At 37.0% G+C, this 12526-nt stretch overlaps 1 long non-coding RNA gene across 1 annotated transcript; it reads right to left on the bottom strand.

The window, feature by feature from the left end:
* Window positions 1–387: 387 nt before the first annotated feature.
* LOC127505738 (uncharacterized) lies at window positions 388–10718 on the bottom strand. Its single transcript, XR_007927798.1, has 3 exons — window positions 10597–10718; window positions 894–995; window positions 388–764 (listed from the first exon to the last, which is right to left on the bottom strand). It is a non-coding gene; the product is annotated as an uncharacterized LOC127505738 (long non-coding RNA).
* Between the last annotated feature and the right edge of the window lie 1808 nt (window positions 10719–12526).

Below are 12526 nucleotides of genomic sequence, written 5' to 3' on the forward strand. Positions count from 1 at the left end.
CATGTCAACTTATTCTTCTATCCCGAACCCTAAACTAACAGTCTACTAATACTCTAATGGGAGTTATTTAGCATGTAGTTGCAAAGTTACTTACTGTATAGTTAGTAGAATGCCTAAAGTGGACCATCAAAATAGTGTAACCAGATATTTTTCTTACAGTGGAAGTGGAAGTTGTAGACACTTTAAATGAGACAAGTTGAAGTGTTCGTCCCCCTTTTTGAAGTTGCAGGTAAAAGGCAAAAAAAGAAAGAAAACAAAAGCAACAAAGACATACAAATTCAAATCCCTCTTATTCAAATGATTTGAAGTCCCAGTGATATTTCTTGAGAACAGGAGAGAAATAACTTGAAATGAATTGCACATTAACAGACGATCCGAGCCCATTTGAATGGGAGGCGGTGAAAAGAGGAAGAGATTAAGAATTTTAATAATCTGCTGGAACGAACCACAATTCATGCCTAATGCCACAACACAACAGCACAGGCCTCCAGGGGCGAGAAAAATTATCTCCATCAAAACACCACCTCACCCAGCTGAGAGAGACAGGGTAGGGAAATAAGGAAATGAGGAATTATTCTTTTCCTCTGCCTTTATTAAGTCTTTGTATCTGAATGCAGAGAATAAAGTCTTATAGAGGGAAATATGGTGTCACGGGTAAACTGACAAAGTTCAACATGAAAGCCAAAGTTTTTATTAAAGAATTGAAAACATAAATGTAAATTATGTCACAGTTTACTCACCCTCATGTTGTTCCAAACTTCTTCCTTGGAATACGAAGGGAATGGAAGGAATTAGGCAGAATATTTATACTTTTCTATGCAGTAAAAGTGAATTGAGATTTGAGAAGGATGCTATCAAGCACCAAATTGTCAATTCTGTCATAATTTACTCACCCTCGTGTCATTCTAACTCCATCTGACTTCCGTTCTTTCCTGGAGAACAAAAGGAGACATTCTGAAGAACGTCCAAGCTGTTCTTTTCCATACAGTGAAGTCCTAAAGCCATATAAAAATACATATGTGACTTGTGTTATTGTTATTTTCACAGTCTTTATTAAAAAAAAAAAACTTCAAAATGATGTATGATTGGTTGGAATCAGAGAACAAATGACTGAGCTGCACCTGTTTGAATTTGATAGAGTCAGCAAAGTCAATTTTGAGAAAAATCGAGTTAAAGTTTTCTGAAGGTTTCAAAACAAAATCACCTACCTTAAAATCCCTGTTAATAACACCTAATTTGGCACACACCTCATCAAAGCCAAATATCTATAGGAATATATATATATTCAACTTTTTTTTTTCCAATATTTTGAAGTACTGTAATTCTGTGTATATGTGTATATCAGAATCGCGCGCTGTCTCTGTGCGCGCGCTTCGGATCTGTCAGTCAGCACGAGTAAGATCGATTTGTTTACATCAGTATGAGTTTGAAAATCACATTTCATTGGTTCAGATTCATGCCATCGAGAATTCGCTATAAATATTCACAAAGCTGGGATGCTGCAATTTAAAACGTTTCCAAACTTGGACTAATGAGGAGCTGGAGAGGAGTTGGATTTGCTGAGGGGAAGCGCGAGTGGTGAAGCGAGCAGAGAAAAACGGCATTTTCCATGGACAAAGGAAAGGTACTCCTCTCAGAAAACATACAAACAAAGATACTTTTAGATGTTTAATTGCTATTTGAAGCATTTGGATCGCTAGATGAGGGCTTAATTAATTAATTTCTGTGAAAACCTCAAATTCGACCAAAATCGACGCATTCCGACTCATTTTGCCAGCACGGGTCACATATGTGAAATTTAAGCTGTTAGTTGCACAAAAACTTTCCAGTATGGCCCTCAAATCTCATTTGCAATTCTGCATATCCAAACTTGCCTAATCACATTTAGTTATGAGACATGAGAGAAATAATTGTGGGAAAAGAAGTACATTTTTAAAAAGAGTACTTATCATGGAAATAATATAATTTAAAAGAATTAAGTGTGAACTGAATGGAATATTTTCGGACACATATTTGCATGTTAATTCCAATTAAAGGGATAGTTCACCCAAAAATTAGACTTATCCCATGATTTACTCACCCTCAAGCCATCCTAGGTGTATATGACTATCTTCTTTCAGACGAACACAATCGGAGATATATTTAAAAATATCCTTAGTCCTCCAAGGTTTATAATGGTTGTGAATGGCTGCCAAAATTTTGAAGAAAAAAAAAAAAAATGCATTCATCCATAAAAAATGAATCCATCCTATAATAAAGGCCTTCTGAAGTGAATTGATGTGTTTGTGTAAGACAAATATCCTTATTTAAAACTTTATAAAGTAAAATAACAAGCTTCTGGCACGACAGCCATATGCATTCGATGTACGTCCAAAAAGCGTTAAGTTCTGCGACGTAGTACACAATGTCATGACGTTCTACACTACGCCATGACGTACTACGCGTTATAGCGTAGGACATACTGTAGCGTAGTACGTCATGGTGTTGTGTCATAGTATACTACACAACGGAAGTTAATTCTTTTTGGACGTGCGTTGAATGCGTTGAATGTATCTCCGATTGTGTTAGTCTTAAAGAAGATTGTCATATACACCTAGGTCTTGAGAGTGAGTAAATCATGGGATAATTTTTGGGTGAACTATCCTTTTAAGTGGAAATGAATTACATTTCAAATGTATATTAAATGTAAATAGCTTACCTTTAGAGTACTTCTATGATCCACTTAAGTAGGGCTTAAGTAAAATTCTAAACAATTTCTGTAGAATGTTAGTCAACACATCAAAATAAGTGTACTCCTGTAAAGCACGACAAAAGATTTGAAAAAAAAAATAATGATTAAAAATGCACATTAAATGTTTAATGTGACATTATTACAAAAGCTTACTTAAGTGTGTTAAGAAACATAGCCATGAAACTGTACTCTCTTTAAGTACACTTAATTGTCTTTTAAGGTTTGAGGGTTACTTACTACAAATGCACATTCAATACGATTAAGCCTACTTCTTTTTCACAAGGGCATGCTGTCATTGACATCAAACCTGGCACAATGCATTTTGACATTTGAACATGTATGAATGAGATTTGAGAGCTCAGGTAGAAAGGAATTTTACTTAGGACAATTGGAGTAAATAGACTACTTTTGTGATGCTTTTTTCTCATTTTTTGAGCTTGACAGCACCATTCATGTTCACTGTATGCAGCATGAATATTATTTAAAACATCTCTTTTTGTGTTCCACAGAAGAAAGTTATAGAGGTTTGGAATGACATGAGGGTGGGGAAATGATGACAGGATTCTCAGTTTTGATCTCTATTCCTTCCAGTGCCAGTGATAAGATAGAAGCCATAGATATAAATCAGAGAGCGCATTTGCATACGAGGGGTGAGCTTTAGATATATACTGTAATCAAGCATGCATTTCTCTCCCTGCGACACTTCCCAGAGGAGTCAACAGATGTGTCCCATTCACAGTGGCACATCGCATTACGCACACAAATGTTATGGCTCCACAAGATGCATGATAGCTATTTTCTCTCTCTCTCTCTCTCTCTCTCTCTCTCAGCTTCCGGGGAGTAAGTGTAGCGGCTTTAGCTGCTGGTTGATTGGATGTTGAACATACTGTGGTGAACTCTGGGCTGTCACTGTCTGACAGCTCGTGGAGCAGAGAGAGAGGGAGAAGATGAGAGGAGAACATCTCTGGGGTACATTGGGAGGTCAGGCCAGCTGTTCCTTCTTTATAGCATTACTGAAAAAGACTGAGGAGTCCAGGAGAAAATTGCAACAGACACAAAGCAGCAGTAATTCGGTCCAGCCGCTCCGCTCGCTATGTACACGGCGCACCAGAGAAACACATTTACATCATTGCATCATGTCTGCTGTGAATGACACTGCAGAGACATACTAGAGAAACACAAGTTCAGTCTCTGCCACAAGTGGAAACAGAGAGATTTGTCTTTTTGGAAACGAAGTATGACATGTCACATGATCTTTCAGAAATCATTCAAATATGCTGATTTGCTTCTCAAGAAACATTTCTAATTATCAATGTTGGAAACAGTTGTGCTGCTTCATAGTTTTGTGGAGACCGTGAAACATTTTTTTCAAGATTTTTTGATTAATCAAAAGTTATAGATGAGTCTAACATTTTTGTAACAAAATAAAAGTCTTTACTGTCACTTTTGATTTTGTGGGGGGGGGGGGGGGGGGGGGGGGGGATATTCAAAGCACAATATGTAAGATTTTTGGATTAAAATATCCAAAAATCACTAGAACAATGTTATATATTTTGTTGTTACATTATCCCAAATGTTTCCAAGAATGTTTAAATTCAGAGAAATTTTGTAATTTTGACATTTTCAGTTTATTTTGTATGCTTTAATATATTTTGTGTTTTATTAGACAGGTGAGCAACTGTTTGGATACATTTATCAACAAAAAAACTAATCATTGTTATATAGCTCAACACAGTAAGTCTTATTGTTTAAATCTCGTTTTCTTGATTTACCGTGAGTACCATGTTTTACCATGCCTAATATAGATCTAGCTTACTGCAGTGTGCAACAAGTGTCTCATAGCAGCCGCCGAGCGAAAGCACAGAGTAGCATTATAACAACTTTCAACACACAAATGTATCTAATATGATAAAACAGCACTGCGTTACCAAACATTCGCTTGACTTTAAGAAGCGGAAGCAGCGACTGTGGCATAATAAAAGTTCCGTTTGTCGCGCTCGTCTCTCAGTATCAGTCGATCCAGCGGTCTCATTTCTGCTTGCACAGCACTCGGCCCTGCTCTGCTTCATACTACAGTAACATTAATAATCTCTTCCATGAACATGATTTCTGTCCCGTCCTAATTCTTTTCCACCAGCTGTAGATGTGAAGACAACACCTCCCATGACTCATCAAGCTACGTCTTTGTTTTGAATAAGCGACCTCTAGTGGTGAAAATTTACATAGTGTGCCTTTAATAAGCAGTCACAGATGAAAGAAAGTCATACAGGCGTTCAAGTGACATGAAAGTGAGTCGAAGATGACGTCACATTTTTGGGTAAAGAACTACTTCACATACAGTAATATTAATCTATCAAAATATTGTATTTGTTGCTTGCATACATTCAGGAAAAAGAAGAAGAACAACAGATCCTTCAAGGAGAAGAGTGAGACACCAATATTCCCCCAGAGCGCTGATAGATTGAGTCTGCCACTGGCTCTTGATGACACTGTGTGTGTCTGTGTGTGTGTGTGTGTGTGTGTGTGTGTCTCGGGCTCATCAAAACAAAGACAAACAAATTGACGTAATCATGAAGTTGCTGGCAGGGTGTCATTTGTGTTGCAAAAGCAAATGGGAATACTTGGAGTGATGAGACCTCACCTCCTCATCTATCCATTGCCTTCTCCACATACACAATCAGACATATACACATACAGCCGTAAGCACTCTACATATGTGCGTTGATTCATTTCTGTGGCTCTGCCGCTGGGCTTTTAAGCTACTTTGGTTTTCCCAGCTCCACAACATTGGGAAGACAAGAAGCATCTCACCGAGGGATAATCTTCTTAGATTTGTTAGACAATAGACTTGGTTTATTGAACAAAATTCATTGTCGATACCTGTCATTTTCAAAAATTAAATGGCCGTTTCTGTCAAAAATCTGATTGGATAACTTTCATTGTAAAATAGCTGATTTACACCCATTTGTGATCATCAAACACCAGTTGAATTCTGTACTAATGCAGTTTCTTGAAAACTGTAAAACTAGGTCTAAACATGGATTTAGAGTTGATTTAGTGAGGAAGCGAGTTGCCTGACCAGTTCAGTCCATGGTTCAGACCAGGTTGTATTATTATTATTATTATTATTATTAAAGGGGTCCTTGATTATGATTTCACTTTTTTAACTTTAGTTAGTGTGTAATGTTGCTGTTTGAGCATGAACAACATCTGCAAAGTTAGGACGCTCAAAGTTCAATGCAAAGGGAGATATTTACTTTTACAGAAATTGCTTTTTAAGGACTACAACAAACAGCTGGTAGGGACTACAATGAGCTTTCTTCCCGGGTTAGTGACATCACAAACCCCAAAATTTACATAAACCCTGCCCCCGAGAACATGCAACAAAGGGGGTGAGGCCATGAAGACAGTTACTGACAATTGTCATTTTGGCTGCGTGAGATTCTCCAGCTTTGTTGTTGTTGAGCAACTGAAGCGTGAGCTGTTAAAGCTCCACCCTCTTCTGGAAAGCCGGGAGCAGCAGCTCATTTGCATTTAAAGGGACACACACAAAAACGGCATGTTTTTGCTCACACCCAAATGGGGGTAAATTTAACAAGCTATAATAAATTATCTGTGGGGTATTTTGAGCTGAAACTTCACAGACACATTCTGGAGACACCAGAGACTTATATTACATCTTGTAAAAGGGGCATTATTGGTCCCCTTTAAACGTAATACAATAAACAATTTTCTACTATGTAATACAATTCCATAGCCTATTTTTCTGACCTTACAGTGATTGCAGTAGTGTTTCCTGCACCGTTATTCTGAAATGCTGCCGTTAAATGTTCAGTGCCATGGAAAACAATCTGATCTAAATATATACATACACACACACACACACACATACTGGCTGTGGCACAAAACTGTGTAAAACAGGTTGCAGAAAAATGTTTTATTGTGATTATTTCAGTAATCTTTTAAACACGTTGACATTCTGTACGTCAAGAGAGGCCATACATTATTATAGTGATTTTACCATGATTTTACCATGACCAAGTTTCTAACAAAAACCCTTATTCGTCATGGTAATTTGCGCCCACTTCTGTCTTACCCCATTTTTGTAACTATACCACTTTTGAACGCTTTTACTTAAGTATTCCTCATACAACAGCACAAAATGGGGGTTGCAGTTGTGAAGTCTGCATTGAGTCAATGTGTTACCGTGCCTATCCTTTCTTCTGGCACTTTCCCAGGCTGGGTTATGACGGAGCTGCCCTGCTAGCACCATAAAAAGTCAGATCTCTGTCCAAAAGGCTGCTGGAATGTAGGGAGAGCCTAATAGTGTCCTGAGGGGGCTCTCGCTAACACTCCATTAACCATTAACTAGTGACTGTGTGATGTGGAACACGTTGGAACATGTTTACGAGAACAAGATAGTGCTGATGGCCTCCTCACAGAAGCTGAGAATGGCCTTAGATAAGGACACAGACGCTGCTCAGAGACGTCACAGATATGCCATGAGTAAACAAAGCTAATCACCCTGCATAGCTAAATCTGTCACTAGCAGATATGAGTTCATCCATGACTGTTACATTTCAAGCCAGAGCACAATTTCTGTCATCTTATCTGGGTATGAAAATGTGGCTAACTGCTGTGAAAAGATTTCTGTAGAGATCTGACAGAAGAAGCCTTCTAAAATGTACTGTATATCTCAAACTCAAGAGGAAAAAGGAAGTAAGAAGTTTAAGAAGTAAATTATTGTAGGGGGGTCTGGGGGCATCTTCCCCCAAGAAAATATTTTTGTGATTTTAATATGTAAACAAAGCATTCTGGTGCACTCTGACAAGAAAATAAATGAGGGAAAAATACCTTTGATTCAATATTAATTCATTTGGGGCCTATCAGGGTACAGTACATGGCAAATTTCCTCAAAGAAAAAAAATATCTATAAAAAATAATATAACTAATGCTGTAAACTATACAGGGAACCACAGTTGGTACATCATTATAATATTAAAGGTTACAATTAATTGATTTGTAAGCTACGCTACTTATTTAGTTTTACATTTTAAAGTTTTATATGATTCATTTGTACGCATGTAAATGTAAGTGAATGGGACACAAAACCTAGTGCTGAATACACACACAAAAAATCTTCAACTACTTTTTCTGTGTTGTAATGAACATCTTATGTTGCCAATGGAAGAAAAAAAACCTTTCTGAAGTTGTCTCTGAAATTACATTACACTCATTTCTTCATCTTTCCCTAGATTCCTTTCACAAGCTTAGCCTATGCAAATAAATCTAGATCATATCTGTTTGATTTGGCTCCCCGTCCATCTAATAGAGGAGCACTGTTGCACTTTATTATGGCATTGAAAGGAAGAAGTGTTATTTAAAATGTGTTTGTGGAAAGTCATTATTGCTCTGTGGCATTTAAACTGAATGAAAGATTGTGTTATTTTGAAGCTCTCAGTGCACACAGGAGAATCCAATAAGAAAACAGTATATTGAAATAAAGACTTATTAAAGAGAGAGGATCAAATGAAAGCATATTGGCATGCAATCACACACACTTGATTGGCTTATTCTTTTCTCTTGCCTTTATCCTGCCTGGCTATTTTAATTTGATCAAATTCAAAAAGTTCAATAATATATATATATATATATATATATATATTATCTGTGTTACTCATTTTTAGTCATTATTTATTTTTTTTTATATATTTTTTTTTCAATCATGTCCAAAAAAATGTAAAACAAATCTTGTCATTAATAAATTAACACAATTTAAAATAACTTTTGTTCCTTTTTTATGTCATTGATGTCATGATTGTTAAAAACTTGTATTTTGAAAGCAAAAAAGATAGTAAAAGTACTTCCAACGGCAAAGATCAAAGGAAGAAGAGTTCAAATATGGGTTTGGTGAGTTATTTATCTTAAATTGAATTATTTTTTTCTCTTTAGTTTTACAGTTTACAATATAGCCTATTGTTTGATGTTTTTTTTTTTTTTTTTTTGAAAAATACCCTACCTATATATTTGTATGTCTGATCATGTCTGATCAGTGATGTGTTTTGAAATGATATTGTTGCAATTTTATAAAATTCATACGTCACTGGTCTTATTGTCACTGATGTTGCAAAGCTTGCTTAAACTGACCCTTCACCGGGAGTTTGATTGACAGGCGATCTAGCCAATCATAACGCCGAATTCGCTGTTTTGTCTGACAAAGCAGGGAGTTAGTAGAATCAGTTTATGTCGGTGGATTTGAACTTGAAAAATGGTGTGTACTGACATCTTTCCGCAGTTGAAACAACATTACTTCTGATGCTCATTCATTATTTAAAGCTATAAATTAAATAGTAGGGAGAGATGATCGGTTCACTAGCCGCGAGGAGCTACAGCGATCTGTCATGCCACATTAAAGCCAAAAAAACGGTATTTATTATTTAAATTTCTTTAAAAATTACAAAATGTGAAATTTGAGACTTTGTTTCATATCAAAAGTAACCTGCTCTGTCTTGTCTGTCGACGCGTTGTCAGTGTCCTCTTTACTCCGCGAAGTATTTTTCACTGCGTGGCTTGTCGGACGTAGCAACAAGGGGGCAGGTCGTTGCGAACGGTCAGTTGTGAAATAATGATGTAGAGACCAAACGACTTTTGTGGTTAATAATACTAATGCCAAAATACAAATTCTTACAATCAACTTTTTAGGAGAAAACTGACCTGAATTAACTGGTAAAGGCCCCGATATACTTCAAACAAAATCGAAGAAAGAACTGATGTGGCGTAATTTCGAACAAAATCAGGCTAAATCGAAGTTCATTTTTTGTTCATTTTGGGGAGTTCGAAATGGCTTGCTAAAGCACTCCAGCTGCAAAACACCTATTATATCCACCAACTATAGCATAATAGAAAGTGTGCGCTGAGGCTCCGCCTTCTTTCACGCGGAACTCTTCTCTGACTCATTTCGTCTGTTGAGTTCATCGAGGAAAGATCAGTGTTGCCAAGTCTGCGTTTTTCCAGCGGAATTGGGCTACTTTAACACTGTTGCCACTGGTTGATGCGACCCCAAATAACATGATATTTAGCCCCTGGAATGTGAATTTTACCAGGGAGTCCCCGCCACAAATGCGGATTTTACCCCCAGAATTTTTTACCCTAAGATCTATGTGAGTGAAAACATGAACACACTGGATAGCTGCTTTATAGTAGAAATTGAAGTTGTGCTTCTGATGAAATGAGGCACTGACACTGTTTTTCATGTTTGATACTGTAAAGCTGCTTGCTTTTAAACAATCTATTGAATAAAATGCCATATAAACAAAACGTGACGTGACTTTACTGGAGTGCTAATTTGCAGAGCTCGTGCTAACGTACCCATGTTATTATGATCAGATGCTTTTCTTATGCTTTCTATTAAAAAATGCTTGCTGTTTTCTCATTTTTGTTGTGTTTATTTTGTTACTGAGAGGAAAGTGCGCAGCACATATTTCCATATTCATCTAAACGTCGCTCTCAGCAGTGTGGGCAGCGTCTGATGTTCGATAACAGTACGCTATATTGCTGCTCACGAAAAAGAACGGCTTGAGTATATCGGGGCCTTAAGTCAGAATGACCTAGAAGCTACTTCTGCTGTTGTTGTAACTTGAGATCTATCTTTGCACTTGACTTTCATTTGTAGCTTTTAATTTTCATCCAAGCAAAATGCGCACATGTTAGTAGCTTTAGTTAGAAAGTATCAGCCCAGAACACTAAACATAAAAACCACACATCCCTCACAGCTTTCTTTGTCACTTTCAGTCTGAGTTAGCATCACACTCTCCATCCCTTGACCTCCACCCAAACCTCCCCTCTGTTTTTTTCCTCCACCTCACCTCTTTATCTGCTTCTTTCAGCAATGTGGTTTCGCCCACCAGAGCATCACACTTTATCGAGGTCCTTTGACAGCGTCTCGGTCTTAGACTCTAAAAGCATGAGCTGAAATGCAGCAGGAGTCACTCACCGCAGAGTAATGTGGTCTGACTCATTAGTAAGGGAGGATGAGTGAGACAGCCAGTCTACACGCAACCTGTGTGAAACACACACATATGTACTCATTCTTATCCTGAAGCTGTTTTTATACCTCAACTTGTGTTATTGTGATAAAAACCAGGGGCCGGAGTTAAGAGTTCAAGAGTTAAGAAATTTCTTATAGGAACAGTCTTAAACTTCTTATAATTTATCTTAAGTGCAATTCTTGAAAAAGTCTCAAGTTCTCAAATATTTTCTTACATCATTTTTTGAAAAAATTACAGGCTTTAGTGTTTATCTGATGGACCCTTTTCACAGACGTGTTTCCACAGTAAATCTAGCAACGTTTTTCATATTTTCATTTTTAATGTAGCCTACATTTATAACACTATACTTTTTTTTTCACCATGGTATTACATTACAGAGAACAAATTATATTTGTTGTACTTTCCATTCATTTACACATCAATCACAACTTTCACTTCTGGAAAATGTGAAAAGGGTCCAATGTATTGACTCACTGATCAAATTCAGAGAACTTGTGCACTTTCCTAGTAGTAGTAATATATATTATATGTAGCTAGGGTTATGTTGTAATGCTTAATATTTGAAACAACCCAATAAATTAAATATCTTTCTTTTTTTTTTGAAGGTTATCCTAACTGTAAAGGCCCCGATTTACTTCAAGCAAAATTGAAGGACGAACTGGTGTGACATAATTTTGAACAAAATCAGGCCAAAAAAGAAGTTCGTTTGGAGTTCAAAACAGCTTGCCAAAGCAAACTTTCCAGAAAAGTTCACTCCAGCGGGTAAACACCTTCATACTACCATTGGTCCATGACAATGCCGTAATAGGTAGGTGTGGATCTGAGGCTCTGCCTTTTTTGACATGGTTAAAAAAGGCTTCTTTGACATGTAAATCTTCTCCAGTTCATTTCTTCTATTCAGTGTGTCGAAGTCAGACGCGAGTAAAAAAAACAGGAACACACCGGAGAGCCGCTTTACAGTAGAAACTAAAGTTGTAATTCTAATTGAAAGCGATACTGAAACTGTTTTTTATGTTTAATTCTGTTAATTCTGCACTTGTTTTTAAACAATCTATTGTATAAAGTGCTATATAAATAAACGTAACGTGACTGGAGTGATGAATTGCAGAGCTGGTGCACACATATCCACATCACTATGATCAGATGCTTTCTGAACTGCTGTTTTCTCACTGCTGTCATGTTTGTTGTGTTTATTTTGTTCTTAAGAGGAAAGCGTGCAGCACATATTAAAATATTCATTTAAACGTCGCTCTCAGCAGTATGGGCACCGTCGGGATTTTTGCAAACAGTATATCGCTGGTCAAGTTTTTTAAACTTCTTTTTACCCCTAAGAACTTTGCTGTAAGTATATCTGGCCATAAAGCCCAAAGTACACTTTTTACCCGTACGCGAGTGACACAAATTTTGTCATCAGAAATTTTCATATTATTATATTTCATATAATCATATTAAGTGCGTACTGTACGCACACCTCCGGATTTTTGTAACCTGGCATACTTTGTACACGCAGGTCACACGTACTATTTATTTATTTATTTATTTTTTGCAGTAATTAGTTTATCCACAAGGTGGCAACCATGCCCTGGGGCCGTCAGTTCACAAGGTAGTTGAAGAAAAACTACATAAACAGAACAGACCGGAACGCATTCAAGCTACAACGACGATGGAGGCCTACATAGATGAGAGATTGTGCGAAGAGGTTAGAAAGTACCCTCATTTGTACAACTCTAGCATGAAAGATTACGAA

The sequence above is a fragment of the Ctenopharyngodon idella genome, chromosome 23 (genome assembly GCF_019924925.1).
Source record: "Ctenopharyngodon idella isolate HZGC_01 chromosome 23, HZGC01, whole genome shotgun sequence".
NCBI classification, from domain to species: Eukaryota; Metazoa; Chordata; class Actinopteri; order Cypriniformes; family Xenocyprididae; genus Ctenopharyngodon; species Ctenopharyngodon idella.